The sequence below is a fragment of the Haliaeetus albicilla genome, chromosome 5, assembly GCF_947461875.1.
Source record: "Haliaeetus albicilla chromosome 5, bHalAlb1.1, whole genome shotgun sequence".
In the NCBI taxonomy this organism is placed as follows: domain Eukaryota; kingdom Metazoa; phylum Chordata; class Aves; order Accipitriformes; family Accipitridae; genus Haliaeetus; species Haliaeetus albicilla.
Window position 1 is genome coordinate 36,366,268 of NC_091487.1, and position 18,664 is coordinate 36,384,931.

At 40.0% G+C, this 18,664-nt stretch overlaps 1 long non-coding RNA gene across 2 annotated transcripts in view; it reads left to right on the forward strand.

Moving 5' to 3' along the window:
* LOC138685498 (uncharacterized) overlaps window positions 1–17,916 on the forward strand; it is an 83,196-nt gene extending 65,280 nt beyond the window's left edge. Inside the window, exons 9-11 of one of the 2 annotated variants that reach the window (XR_011324781.1) lie at window positions 7,227–7,411; window positions 11,263–11,315; window positions 16,688–17,916. This is a non-coding gene — a long non-coding RNA (uncharacterized lncRNA). Of the gene's footprint in view, window positions 1–7,226; window positions 7,822–11,262; window positions 11,316–16,687 lie in introns of those variants that run through there. The other variant, XR_011324780.1, reaches the window with a different exon arrangement.
* Window positions 17,917–18,664: the final 748 nt, after the last annotated feature.

The window sequence follows — 18,664 nt, forward strand, 5'->3', positions numbered from 1 at the left end:
CCAAGGAATGTTTGGTAACAGCACAGTGTTTAATCCTTTTTTGCCTTATAAATTCCAGTTCTGGTCATTGCATTTAGCCTACCTAAATTACTGACCTGTTTTCAATTGGAGAAAATTATTCCTCACTTCCTTCTTTTAATTTAATTAAAGAATTTCTCTGTTGTAGAAAGCCTATTTGGGAGCGTTTTTGCACCAAAAGTGGCAGTATTTCAGGTGAAAGTGAAGCGCTTCTCTTCAAAATACTTTTGAATCTTTGTGGATTACAGCTCCACATAGACATAGTAATAATAGAAAAATAGACCAATTTAAAACTAATGCTGAGCTAAGTGCTCAAAACAGACACAGATTCAGCTGCCTTTTTATTATCTAGCAATTTCTGAGGGACCTATTGATTACTTATTTGATTCCAATACTCGGTTGTTTTTTTCATTAATTTCATTGTTACTGTCTCTGGATCATATACCTCAGAATTTTGTTGTGGTTTTATTTCCTTCCTTTGGCCATTCATTTTCAGAGTCACATTTCCAGCTATTTCCATGGTTGCCACACCTCAGGTATTAATATTAAACTTCTCCGTACAACTTTGACATAATGGCATTTTGAAATGGATGTGTGTAATCTGGAAAATGTATGCACTGATGAAGTCTATTAGTAGCACAGACAAAAGCTTTATTTGAATCCCAAGGTGGGCTTATTCTACTAGGGATGAGCAGGTGGTTTGGAAGGAGTCCAGGACCGCCCAGAGAGATTGTCTCCTACCCTGTGACACTAACAGCAGGCATTTGAAAGTGGACATTGAAACATGCAGAAACCTCTTTAAGTGGTATCATGCTGAGAGTTCCATTGATTACTGTCAGAATAGAGGCTTTATAGATCACTGCATAGACCTACACCACTCAAATTAGTAAGGAAATCCTGATTAAAGTAGTAGGCTATCATCATATTTGTTCAGTAGCGCTTCAGGCATGTATTTTACAGCTGTTTATTGAGAGCTGAAATGTATTTAGGTTCAGCAATTTTTGATTCATTTCCATGTTTTGCAAAGAAATGTGAACTAGATGAGCCCAACCTTTCTTGCCCTTATGTCCTAGCCTGCCCACCAGGTTGTGTCACAGACTCATCTCTGTCTCCAGCTTACTGCCCCATTCCCCCATTTTTCTCACTCCGACTCCACTCTTTTCCTCATGCTCACCCTTCCCACCTTCATCCTTCACAGCTTCCATACGTCTTTTCCATTTCAATTCTTCTCTCCCCCGTCAGCTCATACCTAATCCCCCCGTAGCCGGAGCGTACAGAAGAGGCTGCCTTCCTTTTCACTGTGTTCGTCAGGCCCTGAGGGCACTCATGGTCCTTCCCGTCCCTAACCAGCCCCTGGGGCTCCCCCCACCCTGCCCCACGCCAGCCCCCGGGGTCACCAGCCCCTGCCCCAGCAATGCCCCAGCAGGGCCAGTCTCCAGCTCCCCACTGCTCTGTTCTGCCTGGCCATGGGCCCCGAGCTGGGCTCCCCTGCAGGCCTACACCCTGGCCTGGCCCCAGAGAGGTGCCTGATGCCCAGGGCTGGGGCCATCCTGGTGCCCTCCCGCCGCCCTGCTGCTGGCAGGGGGGGGAGTTGGGCCCTGGCTGCCAGGCCCTGCCCTGAGCGCCGCCATGGGGAGCCCCTGGCACTCTCAGCTCCTGGCCCCAGGGAGCTGCCAGACCCCCCGCACCCCGGCAGCATTGACGCTCCCCATAGGAGCTGGGAACCCCATTTAAAAGGCTGAGACTTGCTCAGCTCAGGGGCACTGCGTGTTCAGCGTAGGCAGTGATTTTAGGAAACGTTTGCCAATCAGCACATACCTACTACGGTTTCATGTACAAATTGCGCCTTCTGAAACATTTGTCATTTGGACAAGGTATGGTGGATTTTGCACAGAGTTAGGAATGGGACATCCTGCACCATAGCATGGGACCCCTTCGTCATCTTGAAGAGCAAAGGAATTTATCACCCTGGACGTAAAAACCTTTTTCTTTTTTTCTCCCCTCACTTGCCCTCAGAAATCGCTGAGCTGTTTTGACTGAAAATTCCCCAAATAGCTCAAATAGCAGATAACTGCATGGAAGGTTTCTAGCTAAAATTAGAAAAAATTCTGAACTGGAAGTGAAAATTTGGCAAAGTTATAACAAGTTACAACCAACTGGAAAGGGTCAAAGCAACTTGAAGAATATAGGTGGTGCTCCCTGCCACACCTATAATTCATGCAGCTTATTTTTCTTAAGCTAAATTCATCCATTGACAAATTTATGAGCTGCTGAGTGTTGTGTTGTGTCTGGGCTTCAGAGTGCTTTGAATTAATACAGGAAAGCCTCTTTTACGCTGAGCATGAGGCATGTTTGAAATGCTGGCTATAACACATTTTCCAAAAATTGTTTAAAACAATATAGCCCCATAAACACTGGCTGACCATACTCAGACTCGCCTCACTCCCTTTTACAGAAAGCATCTCAAATAGTTTGCTAGTATAACCTTATAGCAGACTTATGATGTCCGGGAGTAAAGAAAATTAGATTTTTTTTTTTTCTCTGCTAGAAAAAAACCCAAGGGGTTGAGGCCTGAAACTTCAGATCTTCTGAGAATTAATTAGGCTCCGGTGATTCAGTGCAGTCACAGAGCCAGCAGGATGGAAATTAATGCTTCCAGCCTCCCTCATTTCCCTTTCTTATCCCTGAGGAGCACAACGCCATACTTCCTTTTCTTCTCCAACCCATGGATCCTTCTTCCCTTAAATGCCTCTTGTACAGATCACTTTTCTGTGAATTAGAATAACTGAATTTTGGTAGACCAATCATCCGTATCTTCTGCGAAGAAGGGAGAAAATTCTTGGTCTTCAGCCAACTAGTCCAGCTGAATAGTGCCCACACTTGCTGAGGGGAAGTATGAATGGACGGGTTGGTCACACTTATGTTTCATAACTCTTTAGGCAGAAGGACACATATCTGTTCGAAACTGACACAGACTCACCAAGTTCTACCTCAACCTGCCTTAAACTCCTTCAAAACCTGAATATAGCCCCAACAGCTGTTTTTCTACAGGATCAGGTATGTTGTGTATTGCAGTCTAGTACAGGACCACAAATGCAAAGAGATATTCTGTTGTACTGTGAACTGATTTAACCAGAAAAATGTCCACATGCTGGTGTTTTCAGGTATAGGTGGTAGACCAGCACTTTTGCAGATCTGATTTCTTTGGGAAGTCTTGCCTGCAAAGCAATGCACCCAAACTGTGCATTTTCCCAGTTGACTAAATTCACTCTGTTTTCAAAAGCACTCTTAAAAGGTTAATAATGTCCAGAATCTGGCCCACTGTGTCTAAATGACTGAAAGCTGTAAGCAGTGAAAGGCAAGGGTAACAGACAGCTGAAGTTAAAGGCTAATGAAAGCAGCGTGAGAGGGTGTTATGGCCTTCCACAAACACTGAGCAACTGAAGAGGCAATGGGAGGGATTAGTTTGTGCAGCAGAGCAGTTTCGCCTGAGGTATGCCAGATGTCTGAACTGCAGTAGAGGACAAAGAACAACATTCAGAACTCACTGGGTTACTGAGAGTATCCTTCAGACTTTGCTGCCTCCCACGCTACTTTGTGGACTGAAGAGTAAATGTGATGACTTAGGCACTTAGTGTCATTCAAACTATAACCCCAAATCAAAGTGTATTATTATTGCTATTATTACCCAAGACTAAAATCCTTCCTCTAGGGTACATTGTAATGCTTCTTTTTCTTATAAGGAATGCTGTTGATTACTGTGTAGAAACATACTTGTCTGGTGCAGTGATTTGGGTACAAAAAATTTAATATCCCCCAAAGTCTTGACTTTGGTGGTCTCAGTCTTCTCTATGTCCTCATCGAATGTGACAAATTATATTTTGATAGTCTTGGTCAGGAGTATGTTACACAGGAATAATACCGTACCAGGGATTCAAGCAAGATCTTCAGAAAAGTTGCTTGAATACCATAGCTGACATAAATGAGCAAAGAACTGGGACTACTGACTAGTGAAAAGGGCAGCATTTTTTCAGATGAACTGGATTTAGTCGAGTATCACTGCTTTAGACTGTTTCCCTTTTTTCTATTAACAGGTATAACTTGCTACTGTGCCTTGACAGTAATAGGCTACTGCATGAAACAAATACCAAAAAAGCAAATCCAGAAATGGAAGACAGGCTCGATTTTTAGTTGTTCTTCAAGCTGTGCCTTTAAAAATGGGCTGTTAAACACTACAGGAAAAAAAAAAGATAATGTGCTTTTGTTACATAAAACAGAATAAAGCAGGTGCAGCTCTTAACTGTCCATAAAAGGTGAAAACTAACTCTGCCTTCAATGGGAAGCATTCATAATGAATTGAGTGATATGCAGAAGAATTTTTATTTGTATCTTAGGAATGCATAACTGGAAATATTATGAGCAATTCCTTAACAGTTCATATTCTACTTAGAAAATATGCTAATAATTTGTACAGTCTCTTTAACCTGGATCTTTATAAAATCTTCCCAGATGCTTTGAACAGAAATACATTCAGGACCAAATATTTGTTCTGTTGTATTGCTCATGCAGACTGGTTTACTATCATAATTTTATTAATGAGTTTTATGTTGCTGATTTCTATTTATGTTTTTAGCCCAAAATTTTTGAAGCATTTGCTCAGAGAAGTAAAAAAAATATTTAAAAGTTTGAAGTAGATATTCCCAGCCTGGAAATGGCTTCCTTTTAGATATTTATTCTCTAATATCTCCAGCCATTATGGATTCATTAAGAATAAAATTAAAAGGAGCAAGTTAGCCTGCTCCATATTTTCATTAACAAGGAACATGCAGATATTCACATATGTGAATTTTGCAGGATTCCAACCTTTCTCTTAAAAAATCTCTCTCCCCTACTTACAGAAGAGCTCACCTGAAAGCTTGTATCATTCTCCAACCAGAAGAACAGAGGCAGAGTGAGTGCTCTGACTTCACCGGGAGCAAGTCCATCAAGGAAAAATTAGAAGCCTGCACTACAATGTCTGACATATATTTCTTGCAGGTCTTAACCTGAAAACCATTTCTTGGCAGTGCTATAGCTACTTGATTTTGTTCAGTTTCAATATCCAACACGGAAAACCATTTTATTCTATTTGTTCAAATGAATCAAACTCAAAGAAAGGATGCTGCAGTAGTGAACACAGTACACAGTCCTGTCCTTAAAACTACGAACTGTGCTGCATCATGGTGTGATCTTCCTTGATTCCTTAAGCGTTGGTTGGCAAACCCATGTGAAGCAACTACAGTCCCTTCCCTTCATTGGAAATTAATTCCTACCCTTTCTCCCCACTGTCCTTTCTTGGGGGCCCTGCTATTATCATTCCTATTGTATTGAAACTATTTTCTCCAACTGAAGATATTTTCAGATTTCTTGCCAAGGACTTGGTAATTAAAAATAACGTGGTTTTTTTTTAAATTAGTCCGTCTTGCTCTTAAATCAAAGACTCTCTTTAGAACTACCAGAAACTATGTTATGTTCATTTTCCCTCTGAAATCCATCTTTGACTATTTTAAGCTAGGTGATCTGTACGCTGTTGCTTCATCTCAGTAAAAAAGGGATGTGGCAGGTTGACCCTGGCTGGATGCCAGGTGCCCACCAAAGCCGCTCTATCACTCCCCTCCTCAGCTGGACAGGAAAGAGAAAAATATAATGAAAGGCCCATGGGTTGAGATAAGGACAGGGAAAGATCACTCACCAATGACCATCACAGGCAAAACAGCCTCAACTTGGGGAAAATTAATTTAATTTATTGCCAATCAAATCATAGTAGGATAATGAGAAAATAAAAACTAAATCTTAAAACACTTTCTTCCCACCCCTCTCTTCTTCCCAGGCCCAATTTCTCTCCCGATTTTCTGTACCTCCTCCCTGCAGCAGTGCAGGGGAATGGGGAATTGGGGTTGGGGTCAGTTCGTCACACGTTGTCTCTGCCGCTCCTTCCTCCTCAGGGGGAGGACTCCTCACGCTCTTCCCCTGATCCAGGGTGGGATCCCTCCCATGGGAGACAGTTCTCCATGAATTACTCCAGCGCAGGTCCCTTCCATGGGCTGCAGTCCTTCAGGCACAGACTGCGCCAGTGTGGGTCCCTCACAGGGTCACAAGTCCTGCCAGCAAACCTGCTTCAGCGTGGGCTTCCCACAGGGTCACAGCTCCCTTCAGATACATCCACCTGCTCCGGTGTGGGGTCCTCCACGGGCTGCAGGTGGATATCTGCTCCACTGTGGACCTCCATGGGCTGCAAGGGGACAGCCTGCCTCACCATGGTCTTCACCACAGGCTGCAGGGGAATTTCTGCTCTGGTGCCTGGAATACCTCCTCCCTCTCCTTCTTCACTGACCTTGGTGTCTGCAGGGTTGTTTCTCTCACATATTCTCACTCCTCCCTCCGGCTGCTGCTCCACAGCAAGTTCCCATCCCCCCCTTTTCTTCAATATGTTATCACAGAGGTGCTACCACTGTCACTGATGGGCTCAGCCTTGGCCAGCGGCAGGTCTGTCTTGGAGCCGGCTGGCATTGGCTCTATCAGACACGGGAAGCTTCTAGCAGCTTCTCACAGAAGCCACCCCTGTAGCCCCCTGCTACCAAAACCTTGCCATGCAAACCCTATGCAGGGAAATAAAGTGATCATGAAATGCACACAGTGTCTTCAGTGAAAGTAGAGTCAGTCAGTTGAAAACTTTGGCTGCTTCACATCTCTGCTGGATGGACGAAAAGGTCATGGTAAAATCTTAATGGACAACTGCTTTGATAGAAGTATATTGGGACAATGCAATGAATAAAGATGTGAGGAACAGACCCATAATTTCTCTGCAGGTGGAAAATCTCAAACAGCAGAAGAGCAATATGTTGATCCTTGTCTTTAAAACCCTAGGAGGCTATATGGGTGCATATGTCTCTTGGAATATAAGGTACCTTGGGCATAGGAAGAGATTAGTTGTAATGGCAGGAGGAAGGAAACAGTTTAACTGTAGATTCAAGGAAGGTAAATGAAAACAAGTGAACTGTGAATGGAATAGTCATAAAAACACAAGCAAGGTGCAGAGGAACCCTAGGCATTTTAGCTATGATTAGAGCCTAAATAGATCTCTGGAATGGTGGGAAAACTGATGCAGAGAAAAGGACATGGATGTGTACATATATTTTAGTTAGTCTTTTCTCTCTATCTTTTTTCAGATTCCCGTGAAGTGTCTTCCTCTGCCTATTTCCGTCTATGTCTTTGCATGTCTTGAAGAGTTAAAATCCCAAAGTGAAGTACTGTGTGTCTGGAGCTCTATGAGAAAGTGCATCTCAGCTTTGTTGCACAAATCCATGGGCAGGATGGGACCTTGGCCCTCACAAATAAGGATTCCATATTTCAGGTTGGAATTACCCAGAAACCCTCTAGTTGGATGAGAAATAGGTGACTTTTTAGGGCTGTGAGACAGTCTGAAGTCATGGATGCCATTTCCCATTCAAAACCAAGGATATTTCTGGGAAACTACATGTGTCCAGTAAACCTTCTCAGAAGGACTTGAAAACTGGAACTGCTCTCCAAGTGTATGTTCAGAGGTCCCTGCCAGAGTCCTGTATCTGGATGTTGTTCAAACTCTGCAGGCTTTAATGATCCTCTGACTCAGTAAAGTAGATTCCAAACACAGGAGACTGAGTAATGTCTCTTTCTATCATAAACTTTCTACCATGGATGTCTGTGTAGGTCTGTAACTGACCTGGTTATAAAGTGACTCATATTTGCGCTTGAACAGAATCATCACTCGCTGTTTGTTGCTGATATTGCCTGACGTCCACTTTCTTATATTTTATTATATTTATTATATATTAATTATTTATATTATATATTTATTATATTATATATAGTATTTATTATACTTTCTTTTTTCTAGAGGCAACTAACCTTCTGATTTTATGCCTAACCACATCATGCTTGGTGGGCTTTATTCATGTAGTAGGGAAAGCTCTCTTGACCTTACTTTCCATTATCATTAGAAGTTTGTCTCTAAGTGACTGCATTGAACAGAAGAGTGCTACTACTTAGAAACAAGCTTGTTGCAAAAATGCAGGATAGTTTAAGCTAGTGTTGGAATGGGTCAATCTTATCTTTAATTGGAACCTTCTTAGGCTTACTTTCACCTATCATGCTATTAAACGTTGTCAAAACCCCATTCAATAGAAGGGCAAGATGATTAACAGGAAGAGCTTTGTGAAACAAGGACTTTGTACAGTCCCATACCAGTCGTAACATTTCTCTCAACAAGTCCAAATTTATTTATGTGCTTTATTTCAGGATTGAGTTGCCAGCATCTCAACTGTGTTTGATTTGTGTTGATGTCCTGGTTTTGGCTGGGATAGAGTTAATTTTCTTCCTAGTAGCTGGTACAGTGCTGTGTTTTGAATTTAGGATGAGAAGAATGTTGATAACACACTGATGTTTTAGTTGTTGCTAAGTAGTGCTTATCCTAAGTCAAGGACTTTTCAGTTTCCCATGCTCTGCCAGCGAGCAGGTGCACAAGAAGCTGGGAGGGAGCATGGCCAGACAGTTGACCCAAACTAGCCAAAGGGATATAGACCATAGAACGTCATGCTCAGTACATAAACCGGGGGGAGTTGGCCAGGAGGGGGCAATTGCTGCTTGGGGACTGGCTGAGCATCAGTCAGTGGGTGGTGAGCAATTGCACTGCGCATCACTTGTCTTTTCTTGGGTTTTCTTTCTTTCTTTTTTTTAATCTTCCTTTTCATTACTATTGCTATTACTGTTACTGTTACTATTACTTTATTATTATTAATTTATTAATAATAATTTATTATTATTGGTGGTGGTGTTGTTATTTCAGTTAGTAAACTGTTCTTAGCTCACAAGTTTTACTTTTTTCCCGATTCTCCTCCACAGACCACCAGGGCAGGGGAGGAGTGAGCAAGAGGCTGCATGGTGCTTAGTTGCCGGCTGGGGTTGAACCATGACAGTTGATCCTGCCAGGGAATGGACAGAGTGTCATCGGAGTGTGTCATCCAGGCCTAGAGTTGTATTTTTCTGTTAAGCTGTTGTGGTTGGGCTGGTAGACGTCCATACAGTGGATGTTATTCCCTTGCTAGGTTGCCTATTAGTTGGTTGTCTAATAAAGTCAGAACATAATTATGAAAACATTTACAGATACACTGGGAAAGTTACTTAGGAGAGTTTTATAGCAATTTACTACCAATTATTCATCATGATTATAGTTTTTCATGAATAACCTATTAAGCTTGATTCTGAAATCCTCTTATGTGTTAAGCCAGTTTATATTTGGTGGAATTACTTTTGATTTGCACTAAGAAATATCAGGATCAGACCCAGACTCACATCACTCTTTTTTTCACCACTCAGACACTGTAAAACTTCCCTTTAGTAAGGAAGGTAAGAGCAAGTCCTTACTGTTTTCATTTCAGAAATGTAAAAGGGATTGATATGATACAGACAGTTTCAAAGGTCACGAGATAAGGCAGGTACTGTCTCTTTTGCCCAAATGCCAGTAAAACCAGCCTTTTTCTGAATTGTATAGTTTGTTCAGCTGTGCTCCTTGGCCAGAGTGGTTTGAGTGGCCTATTGAAATAATTTACAAGACTTCTTGTGCTCTATTTGCTTCAAGCTAGAAGGTAATACTTTTGTGGTATTCCTGAACTAAACTCACAAATTAGCTCAGTCAACTTTAAAATAATTGTCAATTGCCTGTATGAATTAAAACAAATGGGCCAAAATCACTGCTGAGTTGCAAGACAACCCGAGGCTGCTTGTTGATAACGCATGCACAAATATAACTGAAGGGAGAATTTGGCTTATGTTCAATAACAGTACTGCATGAAATAGTGAAGCAAAATGGAAATGAAAGATAGCCTTACCCCAAAATACATTTCTTCCGAACAAAATTACGTACAACCTTTCCCCTTGAATGAATCAAGAGAAACCTAGCAGTCCATCCTTTCAAAATTCTGATTTTCTAGATCCAGCCTAGATCTGACTCAGTGGGCTGAGCCAGGTAGTAGCTGGGATGCATGCACTGGAGGGTACAGTGCATAAGAGGTCAGCTTTAGACCTCTGTACCTCTAAGAAAAGCTGACATATATAGGACTACATCTACTGTTTACAACACTAGAATATAAAATGGTCCCCAGACAGAGTCAGGCAGAAAACCAGCTGTCATTACCACTTTCCATGCAGTCAGGCACAGTAGAGGGCTTTGTATAATACAGTGAATGATCTGGCAGGAGTTGCAGATATGACTCCAACTGTAATGCATCTTGGTCTGTTGAGCTGAGCCAGACTCAACTTCATCTCTCTCAGCTCCAGTAGCATTTCAGTAAATGGTATTTTTCAATAGTTACTGAGACTTTGCCAACTATTCTGATGCAGATTGACTCACATCCCATGTAAAAGGCACATTGGTTGGACTCATTCTGGATTTCTATGGCATGGAACAGTTCCACTCATTGCTGGGTCTGACTGTAACTATTTGTCTGGCCCTACAGAGGAATGTGAAACCCTCTCATACAAACAACCAAGAGCTGCATTTTAGGGCTTGAGTCTCTAAAGTAGGAGGCTTGCTTGGGAATGGAATTAAAGGATAGAAAAAGTCTGGTTTGGACTAGAAGAAAGGAAAAAAATAGAGGGATTTTTTTTTTTTTTTTAAATTGTAACTTTTTGGAACTTCTGAGGTTTTCCAGTTGAGGATGTCTATTTGTAGATAATAAATCCAATTATAAAAATGGAACCCTGCAGCTTGATTGATTTAGGTTAAATAATAATGGATGGTAAAGCATGCAACATTGTCAAGTTTTATTAATCATATCTGTCACATACAAAGCATAGGGTAGGGTGGAAGTCTGAGCAGTCTGGTTTTGAACAGAAGCCACGTCTGTCTATATGTTCGCCAGCACATACCAATAGAGTGGTTATAGTATTTGGGTGGTATTTCAGTACAACTGATAGAGAAAACAGAAGGCCTATCTGTGTTCATAATGAAGTGACCTTTTCCTAAATCCTGTGTTTTACCTGTAATCGGCCAAAAAACTATTAAAGTATCTGAACAAATAAATCTGCTTTTTTTTATCCAGGTGTTACACTACACTTTTATCATCCAGCTGGGTATGCAAAGGTTTTTTTTCTCTTTCCCTTCTGTTGATATATAATTACTGTTCTGTCTTAGGATCAGCTGAACAAAACATGTTCTTGATTTCGCAGGTACTGGGAAATCCTAGGCATTCTTCAGACTCGGTTGGAAGTGACAAAAAATGGTTGGTATTGCCAGAAAATGAATGTTTGGTGTGTTAAATCTGATCTCTAATAATCTAAAGAAGGATTACCTCATCTTTTTCTAAATGTATAATATGACAGTGTTTCTTTTGTCTTAAGGAGACATTTGTAGACCAGTTAGTATTAAGCAGAAATAATTTTTTTTCTGAAGTAATTTTGAAAAAGCTATGCCATGTTTCAGATATATCTGAAATCTAAATATTGCAGGATGTTTTTTTCACAAGGATAAGCAGAACATGTAGAAAAAGTAACATTCCCAAATTAATTAATTCATTTTAGCATTTTAAAAAAAAATTAACATTTGTGCAATCAGATTTTGAAATTTCTTGGATGATGTAAAACATAGATCAATCTTCATTCTATATCCTGCTCTTGAAAGTCATATGCTATCAGCAGTTCATGTAAATGTAGGAACTTCAGAAGGTAAAACACAAAGTTTCTGCGACTTTGTCTGCAGAATTGTTGCAGCCTGTCACAAGAAGAGAGCTGCACTTTTTTCCTGGTGAAGACTTTTTGCTTTTCTTTTGGTGCTTTCCACAGCTGAATGTTATACAGTCACTTAAGTCTTCAAGGTTATGGTTAAGGCTTTGTTTTTGTACACACATATTTATAGAACAAGTAGGGTAACATACCACATCAGAAGAACAAATGCTATGCCTTTCACATTGATGGCACAAATGCCACAATATGGTGTAACACCTAGTTTTGAAAACAAATCTCTTGATGACAGTAAGAATAACTTGATATAGGATCTAGCATAGAAGCTGCATGATCTTTGGACTTTTTGTAGTGTGTGACAGTTATAGAATATGTTGCCAAGGAAGGTCCATTGTGGAATAAGCTTCCAAATTATCTGCCATGTTTCTGACCTTCAAGCGTAATTCTGCACATGCTTCAGATAAAGCCAGTCCCATTTAGGGCAGTGAAAACACTTGGAGCTCAGCTAGCACTTTACATCTGCATAGCGTCACACAAACTTATTAAGCTTTAACCTATAACATATATTGATGGTATGAGCTAAGAGATTGCACTATAGTTTTATCTGAATAAGCCATGTAGCTGAGGAAAATGAGACCTATTAAGTAATCTTAATACTGTTGGATACAGCTCTGACACAGATGGGAAATGTTCACAAGGAATTATTAGTGTTGCCAAGGGCTGAGTATTCCTTTAGTGATAAATTGAGAATGAGTTCTTGTTTTTCAGTTCTTTGTTAAGTCTGTTAGGCTGTACTGCCTCTAAATGATTGATCATACAAGGAAAATATTGTGAAGGCATTCAAGTAAGAATTGAAATAAGATACTTTCTTTCTGTTTCTCAGGAGGGACAAGAGACGATGCAACGTGCAGGCACCCCACACAGGCACTTAACTGCTGTCATGCTAGGTATCATATCAAACCCATCTAATTAGGACACATTAATAAAATAAACAAAAGTCACTCATCTAAATCTAATCCTAAATAAGCAGCACAATTCTGGAAGTTCCTTCTGTGGTGACAGCCATACAGCAAATAAGCTGAAAGGTGGCTTATATTCCATGTCTTTCTTGCATACATAAACCTGCTGAAAAACTAGAGAGAGAACCTGTGGGTCTAATGGCATCTTTATCATCTTTCTTAACTGATGGAGGTAAAGCAGCATAACGTCAAACTGCCCTTATTCTGTTAGCTAATCCTTTCTCTTTGCATGTCCATACTTGGGAGAAAGGCAATGAGTCGTTTTGAGCTTCTTCAGGCAAAAGGTTAGAATTTGACACTCCTTGCTGTTCAAAAATAAAAAAGAAAAATAAAAGAGAAAAAAAGATTTATTATGTTTTGAATCTGCTACTGGGTGTATTATTGCTGTGTTGTTTTTTTCTTTCCAATCAAAGTCCAAAAGATTTTTATTTTTGTGTGGCTTACCACAAAAAGTAATAGTTTTTTATTTTCTTTACTGAGCGGGAACACAAAAGTGATTCAATTTTAGAAACTTTTTGGTTAAAAATAGATATGTCCCAACCCTTTTTCTCTTCACGGTATGTGAAGTCTGGTCAAAGTATAATATTTTTGCCTACTGTTAGTTAGATTAAATTTCCCAGGGCAGACAGAGTGTTGGAAGCCAGAAAATGAGTATCCTCCTGCTGCTTCATAAACAATATCACACCTAGCTGGAAAAGACAGAGCTTTATAGGAATCTTGCTTTTAATGGTGTGTCCTTATTTCCCCTGTTTTCTTGCTTTCAGTACTATTACTGAAAAGTTTTATGGGCTTTTAGAGTGACCATCTTTAATGCGCTTATGATCATAGTGTGTATGCATAAGAATATGGTTAAGCAAAACATTAGGAGAAGGGAGAAAGAATTAACATAAGAAAAAAAAATATGGAGGGTTATCTTTGGAACAAATCAAGCAGCTACCCCCAAAAAAACCATTGCCTAGATTTCGAAAGAAAACAATGTATGCTTTCTGTCTCTAACCCTTCTTTCAAAATACTAAGTAAAAGTGCATTTTCTGATTTTTAGACCAGTTCCATGATGGTTTTGCCTAGGTCAGAAGGCAGCGTGAAAAGAGGAGTTGGGATTGATTCCATCTTTTGGGTTGGTGCCCAAAGAATTTGTCTAACCCCAAAAATATCTTATGGGGAAACATACCCTGTCACCCCAAATGGTGTCGTGGTTTAACCCCAGTCAGCAACTAAGCACCACGCAGCCGCTTACTCACTGCCTCCCCCCCTGCAGTGGGATGGGGGAGAAAATCAAGAAAAGAAGTTAAACTTGTGGGTTGAGATAAGAATGGTTTAATAGAATGGAAAAGAAGAAACTAATAATATTAATGATAACACTAATAAAATGACAGCAGTAATAATAAAAGGATTGGAATATACAAATGATGCACAGTGCAATTGCTCACCACCCGCCAATTGATGCCCAGTTAGTCCCTGAGCAGTGACCCCCCCACCCCCACTCTCCCCAGTTCCTATACTAGATGTGACGTCCCATGGTATGGAATACCCCGTTGGCCACTTTGGGTCAGCTGCCCTCGCTGTGTCCCCTCCCAACTTCTTGTGCCCCTCCAGCTTTCTCGGCATCAGAAGCTGAAAAATCCTTGATTTTAGACTAAACATTACTTAGCAACAGCTGAAAACATCCGTGTTATCAACATTCTTCTCATACCTAGCTCAAAAACATAGCACTGTATCAGCTACTAGGAAGACAATTAACTCTATCCCAGCTGAAACCAGGATACTTTGTGCCCAGTGACACTGGAGATGTGGTAGGAAGCTATCTTCATGTCACACTCATGTTGACTTGTTCCTGACTGAAAACATCCAGCCTAGTACAGTGCAAATTGCTAACACTCCTATATTAGCAGCTGGCATTTCTACAACAATCCTTAGGTTTAAAAATAATTTTCTTGGGATTTTCTGAATAATAGCTACCATATTGAGTGGCTAATGTAGTCATACTGTAAAATACACAAAGATGTGATAAAATTATGGACTGCAATTGATTTCTGAAACAACTGCTTTATGAATGTACTGAACATGAGTTATTAATGCCCTTGCCATAGCTAACTGATGAACAGATTGTAAAACTAGGGGGACTGTTGTGAATATAATTTTCCAGTGAAAAAATAAACAAAAGTACTACCCTGACTAATCCTCATTTGAGTTGCAGCATTTATTTTAGAAACAGGCAAACAAACAGACCTAGAACCTTAGGTAATCTGCTAGGTATTTATTCTCATTGGTTAATAAGAAATGAATCTTATTTCTAATCTAAATTTTCTAGCTCTGTTTCAAGTAACTGGATAACTTTTGCATCTTTATTGTACATATTTATACCCTAAAGAACCTCCAATCACAGTTTTCCTCAAAAACAGATAATCACACTCCATGTCCAAGTACCTCTTTGGTAGGATGTCACAGGATTGCTCTCAGTCTCTTGCTGATTTTCTCTGGCATTTCTTTATTTTTTCCCTATCCTTTAGTTTTCTTGTAACTGTTTTTTGTTTGAGCGGGGGCGGGGGGTGGAAGGCGGCATGACTTACTGATTTATCTAGATCCACACATATATATACTCCAGCAATCCATACAGCCTTGTTTTATGTATTCTTTAAAATTTTTAAACAGACACATGTAAAACTGAACACTCTGCAGCTTCATCTCAAGCAGCCAGCATAACAAACTGTACTAAATCCAGGAACAGAAGACTTTTATGATTATTATGTCACATTGTCAGAGCCTCCCTATCCCGTTAGGGCTAAGGAAAGAATCCAGGACCTGCAAGGCAGCAAGGCACTATGCAGTCGTTCTCAGTTCTTTTTTCTCTACTTCAAACAACTACATAATAAGGTGTAATGGCTATAAATAGAGCTTACCTGCTTATCCGGGTTAAAACTTGCACATGGAGGAAGGAGAAATAGGCTCAAAAAGTTGATTCAGTTCATACAAAGAGAGGATCAAGTGTGCATTTCTAAATTCCAGATGAACAGGCTAAACTGTGAGCTATTTATCCGGGTGACAGGGGTGAGGGAAATGCCACATTAAATAATAGCTGAGCAGGTTTTTAATATCTCAGACTGGGATCAGGCATGTGCCTTTTTGAGAGGTCAACGATTTATGATTTGCTAATTATGTATCAGATGACATTTTGAGGGTATTAATGAACCTATTTAGAGACATGAATTAGACTGATAATCCATTTCTAATGCTGGTATTTTGTTTAACCATCATACCTATCTTTTAATTTCTTGCATGCAGACTATAAAATAAAACATAAAACAACTTATGTCTGGTCTATAAAACTCTGGTACCTAATGACGATCATAAGGAGAAATGCACAGTTTCATATAAACTTTGCTTGTTTATTTTGGTTGGATGCTGATAGGACCTGGCAGAAAAGCAGCAGCAATGGCGCTGATTGTGGCACCTATTTCAACAGATTGCTAGGAGCAAAATGTTTAATTCAAAGCAGTTTTGAACTGATTCAGAGCTTGACTTCACCAGAGCTGCTCTAATGAAAATTCATCCCTTGCTAGTTTGACCACTTTACAACATGGGAGCTGATCTGTGAAATTCAAGTGATGCCAGTCCCCTCATGCCTTATCAGGATTCTTGTTTTCCCAGTAAGGACAGAACTTCTGTCATTTCCTGGGAAGGAGTACATTAGGTCACTACATTTCTTAACATTCAAACAATCCTGGGATATGTTCTACTAAGCCTAATGTTGCATGTGGTTGGGACTCAGCCCAAAGCTTCTGCTACTGTTTCTCTTAACCATGCCTGTTCTATTCCTCAGTGCTTTGCACCATGCAAGTGTGAGCACATCTTCATGGCTTAAGAAAACTCAAACTGGCTTACTTCTGTTACTACAGCTGGGCAGCACCACCTTGACTGTAGTAGGATCTTCTGAACCCATGGGAGAATGATATACAAGTTCCTTCTTGACTCGCTGACAATATGCTAAAATGGCATCATTTTAAGATACATTCTGAGGTTCCTCCTATCCCCAAAACTGCATTCAACTGAATAGACCCTTTTTGCTAGAACGCTGTGACAGATATTGTTTAGTGCAACTGCAGGAGAGCACAGCTGTTCTGCATTTGACTGAAAACTTTTTCCAGAAAGTCACAGAAAGTTTTGTGCTGAGCTGAATTCCAGTCTTAATAAACAAGTTAAATAAAACCTCCTAGAAGCAACTTTTTATCTTGATGCACTCTTACTTGTCTCCAAATATTTCCCTCGTCACGCTCTTCTTAATACAAAACAATAACAAAATTATGTTCTTATTTATTAGCGCTGCCTGTGCTTGGAATTGTTTGTCATTGAAAGCATATTAGCTATGATCTTTGAGGTAGTGGCACCTGAAAAAAACAATGTTATTTGTGTAGTTATTGCTTATTGAGAGGTTTGACATATGAAAAATTTATTGCTGGGAAACATTACTGTGGGTCAGCTATTCTGCTTGTTTGCACAGTGTTATTCCACAGTAAATGTGAAAGACTTTACCCTTTAGTAGAAGAGAAATAAATAACCATATGTTTATGCTTCAGTGTCACATGGGGAAATAGCGTGGAGAGTGTCACCATGCTTTATATGCTCCAGGGTAACTTATTTGTGTTTCAAAGCACTGAGATAACAAGCCTTCCAAAATTCTGGCCAATAACCTTTTATTTTTGAACAATGCAGAAGAAATAATTGCACAACAAAGTTTCTGGCTTTTGAACTTCATTGATTTATGTAAGCACACTTAGAACTTTTCCTTCTTTCACAAGCCAAGTTGCTGTTATCTCTGTGTCAGAGATGATAGCCTCAATAACCCTTGCTTACTTGAATGAGATATTTCCTTGAAAAAGAAATACTTGTTTTCTAGACTTGAAACAAATTTGGATGTCCACCCAGTAGGAAATTTCAGCATTTCATTGCTTGATTTCAATCCCTATCAGATCAAGTAACTGAAATACAATTTTTCTTTTTGCTTGCGATGAAACATTCCAAAATGGGTACGCAGAAATAACCACATCTTGTTATGTTTTTTGTTTTTAAATTAAAATGACATATTTCAATATTGAAGAATGAAAATGGTTTGATTTGGTTTGTTGAACTGACCAGAAATATTTCTTTTCATTTTCACACTGAACTGTGCTTTTCTAGAGTTGTAAATTATCTCCTCCAAATTACCTCTTGAGAATGGGAGCAGTCCCTTTCTACCCTCTGAGGTGTTTTTTTTCCTAGAAGTTTCCCATGAAGCATTAATCCACTCAGTTGAATGACTGCAGTGTATTATGTGAAGACTTGGTCAGAGGCATATTTCATATGTGTGAATTGGGTATCTGAGCCTGAACTCTCAGGAAACAATGTGTCATGATATTCTGAAGTTACGCCTTAGATTTCTAAGCTTCTTTTCTTAGTTTGATCTTTTTTATTTGTTTGTTTAGTGTTTTCTTGTCTGTAAATCCAAAACTATTTCCAAAGTGGCTTCCTCCCTCCCTCCCTCCCTCCTCTTTTCCTTCCTTCCTTCCTCCCTCTCTCCCTCCCTGCCCTCTCTCTCTTCTGTCCTTCCTTCACTGTGTATAACTTACATATTGTTGGTGAATATGACTGACTGGCTGCCTTTGTTGCTAAATGCTTGAGTTGTTAAAGCTCTCGCTGAGTCTGGCATTCTGTAGTAATATATCATGACAATTGTTTCAACTTTCACTGCTAACATGGCATTATCTGCCATGACCTGTCCAGATATCCTCTTCCCTCAGTACCATGGCATACTTTGGTTTAATTGCTTTGAGTGCTGTCGCCTGTTAACATGGGGGTATGATGGAAGAAATAGCATGGAGTCTTTCCCCAGATCTTGT